Raw genomic sequence first — 5,157 nt, forward strand, 5'->3', positions numbered from 1 at the left:
CAAAAAAAAATTAAATCAAATACGATTATTGATTATTAAAAAAGGTTATAACTGATAAGGTAAAGTATTTTTTTTGTCTTTAATATTTATCATTTTTTAAATATTTCTAACGTTTAGTTTTATTTAATTTTGTCTCTAATATGTTCGACTTATATAAAAAGTATCCCTAAACGTCAATTTTATGTTATATACTAGGAACAAAATAAAAAAATTTTAGGAGTAGTTTTGAAAAAAATTAAAAACGTTAAGAATAAAATTGAATGCATTAAAAATATTAGAAATAAAATTGAATGAATTGAAAATATTAAAATTAAAATTAAATAAAATTAAATATTAAAATTATTTTTTAGAAAATAACAAAAACATTAAAAATAAAACATATACTTTACCATAACTGATATAAATACTTAAGAAATAAGAAGGGTACGTACTAATGAAAATTACAAGTTGGACTGAAAGTTGGTTTCACAATTCTTTTTATTTATTCTTTTATATTTGCAGGAAAATAGACCCTTATGGATACACACTTAGATCCTCATGGTCATGGATAATTGGAGGATACACACTTATTGATAATTGGACTTATTTGATAATATTGAATATTGTATATATTAAAGAAAGATAAAAATTTTAGCGTTAGTAATTTTAATTTATATTAATCAATATTTTTAGTTAACAGTCTAACATCTTTGATCTAATAGTTTAACATCATATATATCTTTAGCCAATATTTTTTAATATTACTCGCTAACTACAAACCAAAAACAATAATTTATATTAACTCTTTGGCCATGCTCTCAAAGAAAATATTATAATTTACAAAGTAAACTATTAAAAAAAAAAATAGGAATAACATCACCACCATGTTAAGATCAATGTAGGTGATCCTCCAGCTTGAACCTTTAGAAGCCAAATTACAAATAAATTAACAAACCAATGAAAAGAAAATCAGTCATAGCATCACCATGTTAAGATCAACATAGTTTGATATATAAAATGAATTGTTGGGATGAAAAAGTGATAAAATTGAGTATGGTGGTTTGTAGTAGAGAGAGAAGGATATGGAATTGTTTTGAATGTAATTGGTGTGGTTTTTGGAGTATAGAACAATGGTTTGAGTTAAGGTTTTGGTAAAATTAGAGATTTGGTCTTGTTGGTAAAAAGTAAATTTTTAACCAATTTCAATAGTCCATAATTTGAGCTTCGAATTTTGGATTTTAGTGAATTTTGTTTCAAAATGAAGATAATTTCAAGAGCTTTAAAACAGTTTAAAGTTTGTGAAAATCAAAGTTTTGTAGAGGAAGTTATGAACGTCGGAAGTTAGGTGTATAAAAGTAATTTTTAAAGACTTAACAGCTTTTGAGAAAAAGGGATTGTCGCGTACACAACCTGCACGCGCAACGCGAGCTATGCTCACTGTTTTATAATCTTGTGTACGCGGAATCCAATTTTGAAAGCTCGCGTACGCAAGAGTACGCACGCGACGTAAGCACTCTTCCCTGTTTTGTAATCTCGCGTATGCGAACATAGTTCCGCAACGCAAGCCCCCTGTTTTAGCCAAAAATGAACATTTTGAAGGTTTAACCAATTCTCTAACTTTCCAAACCTCTTTTACACTTGTTTAAGGTCTGTTAGTAAGTCTTTAAGCCTTAAAATGGGGATGAGTCTGTTAAATAAGTTGAGGAGATAACTTGAGAAGCTTTTGCGAAGTGTTATCTGAATTAATGAGGCGTTGGTAATGTTAAATAAGAAGTAAATAATGAAGATAATGACAATAGTAATGAAATGTGGCTGAGTTGAGAGGTGTTTGATGATGAGGTTGGCTATGAAAAAGAAGAACAATGAGAACTGAGTTAATTATGAACTTTGAATGAGATATGATGAGATTGATTAAGATATATGAAACCGAGTAAGATGCAGTGGTATTGTCCACTTGTTCCGGATAAGAAATGAGGAAGAAGAATGATTGAAAGTGATTATGAAGAAAACGATTATGAAAGTGAAGTGTGAATGTATGTTCTGTTTTGTTTTGTTGCATTATTTTCTCTCTATTGTAAAGTGTGTCGGTCACTATATTCTATGAGTGTGACGGGCACTATATCCCAAGAGTTTGACGGGAACTATATCCCAAGAGTGTGGCGGACACTATATCCTGGGAAATGCGGCGGGCACTATATCCCATGAGTGTAGCAGGTACTATATCCCAAGAGTATGAAAGGAACTATATCCCAAGAGTGTGGATGCATGTCAGAGAGACAATCTCTGGGTTAGCTACCGGATATGTCAGATTCTGGCAATATAACCGACACATGAGCTCACGGCCAGTAGGACAGCCATACATCATCTACATTTGTTTCTTTTGCTTGAGTGTGCATTATTTTTGTTTGCCTAACTGCTTTATCTCTGCTTATCTGCTACTTGTTCTACTTGCTATAACTACTATCTATATATGTGCTTTCCTTGTCTGTTTTGTTTGTCTTTGCAACTGAGAGATCCCTCGTTTGGCGGAGGTGTGACGAGGGTAGTTCTATCGGTGATTCAGAGGGTTGGAAGAAGCAAAAGTGAAGTGTTGAGTTAGGATTTGATTCAGAGCTTGAGAACCTTAGATAATTACCAAATTTCTGGTTTTGTTATTCCTTTGAGTTTAAATCTGAGTGGTCGGAATTCTAGGATTGTCTTTGCCTTTTTCAGGGCCTTATATCTTATTTATGTGGGCATCGTTACCATGCTGAGAACCTCCGGTTTTCATTCCATACATATGTTGCTGTTTTCAGATGAAGGATGCGGAGCACTGCACTGAGCATTCTAGAGACTCTTAGAAGCGAAGAACCATCTTGGGACTCGGTGGTTGTATTTGGTTTATTTTTATATATGTAATAGATTCTCCACCTTGTATTTTGTATTTGATCCCTCCTGGAGGTTGACTTGAAGAAACAGGAATTATGTTTATCTTTTGGTTTATTTTTTAGTTATATATATTCTAGCCGGCCTTTACTTCACAGGTCGAGTTTAGAGCTTTTGGTTCTCTATAAAATCCTTCTATCATATAACCTTTCGAGTGTGACACGTTTTCAATCTTATTTTGATCATCCTTTCTTCCAAGGCTCCTAGTTAAACTATTTTTGATATAAATCTATTTACGTATTTTTGTTTTAGAGGTCGTAGTGCCTCATCACCTTTGATTTACATCCCAAGCATAAAGTTCTGTGTGGTAGGGTATTACAGAATATAACCATCCATTGAAGAAGTGTAACCTGGAGGAAGGTCATAAGGAGGCCAACCAGCAGTTACTGGCGGTTGTGCTTGTATCACAGCAATTCGTCGGCGTTGATTTCGGCCACTATTCCCAACTGGAGATTAGTAACTGTTACACTCTCCACTACTGTACTACTTTCAGCACGTGACGATATCTTCGCTGGGATTGGTGCAACTATAGCATCATTATCATTTGCGGATGATTCCACATTAATATTAGAAACTTCTTCTGCTTTTCGAATAATCTTGTAACTTCTAAGTTGCATGCACTATATATAATTACAAAACACTTTTTGAGACAATTTTTAAAACTGTCTTACCAGACGTGCCAATTTGTTTTGCCGATTTTTAACAAATCGGAGTGGTTCAATATCTAAATTCTAGGAGCAAAACCTACTCCTCTTTGTAAGTATCAGTTTTTCGAAAGTGCATCAAAAATTCTTTCATTTGGTTAAACTAACAAAAGAAAATCTGGAAAGAAAGCAAATAAAATTGAAAGTAAAATGACTAGAATTGAAATGAATAATATTGAATTTAAATAAAGTAGTAATCGGCCTCCGATAAGATCGAAGGTCTTTTAAAATCAAATACAAAATGCTGAATCTTAAAAGAAGACTAAAAAAATAAACTTGCTGAAAAGATAAATTTGCATAAAAGATAAAGATTACAAAAAATTGAAAGAAAATTTAAAAGACATGGAAGAAAATTTACAGAAAAAAAAGTTTTTAACAGACTAAAAATTTCGTTGAGAATATAAGTGTGCAATAGTGTTTTCTGGTATGAGATTCCAACCCTTATTTCTTTAAATCTTTACCTATTTATAAGAGTTATCAAATTTAAATATAACTCCCACGTGCATTAATCTTTAAATAATTGTTTCCGTTCCTTATACAGTGTAAGTAACTAGCATCAATTATCTTCACTTATTACTCTTTTTCGATAAGACTTATCGATCAATCTTATATTTCTTTCTCGATAAATCCCTTTTTATAAGTATTACGTTCTTTAAAACAATATCCATCAAACCTCGACTTCGATATCTTAGAATTTATATTTTTTCGACTAACACTAACATTCAAATTTAGAGCATAATAAAAAAGCTTAGAATAACATACTCTAAGCGGGATTCACCTCACACCGATTGAAATGGAAAGAAAGGGTATTAAGAACAGAGTCACATAATATGAGTATATCATATATGGAAAGAAAAATCGAATTAAAATAATTTCGTTATTTTCGTCAAATAAGTCGCTACTATTGATTTAGAGGGAAAAAGTTTGAATAATATGATTTAATTTTATATAAGCTTTTCATGCTGTATTTGATAAATTGAAATAATCATGTGCTTCCAACTTTTAAAGGATAAGAATATTTTTGCACAAGTTATCTTTTAAAAGTTTCATCTTAGTACTTTAAAAAACACTCATATCTTTTAAAAACTGCAACTATAAATATAACACAATTTTTTTTATTTATCAAACATAGAAGGAAGAACTTATATGCTCTTTTTTTTTTTTAACCATGGGCAAGAACCGCTTTTGAAAAACACAAACTCTTCCAAAAACTTTTCCGAAATCAAGCCCAAGTTCGATCCTCAGCAATAGCTGGGTCGTGATTGGAGAGTCTTGTAGCAAAGTCTGTGAATGGATGGGAGTATGACCCAAAACAAAGTAACAGGTAACGAGAATCTTGATCCTTTTTAACCATTAACGCCGCCAATGAGCCTTAGCTCATATGGCATATCTCCCCCTCCCCACTTTAAAGGTCTAGAGTTCAAACCCTAAAAATTGCAATTGAGAAAAAATGTGGTAAAAGTGTGAGGAGTGTGTGGGTATATTATATACCTAGGATTGGGAGTTGTCCAATCTATTAGAGTATCTAGAATTGGGAATTGTCTAATCA

This window comes from Arachis ipaensis, chromosome B02 (assembly GCF_000816755.2).
Source record: "Arachis ipaensis cultivar K30076 chromosome B02, Araip1.1, whole genome shotgun sequence".
NCBI classification, from domain to species: domain Eukaryota; kingdom Viridiplantae; phylum Streptophyta; class Magnoliopsida; order Fabales; family Fabaceae; genus Arachis; species Arachis ipaensis.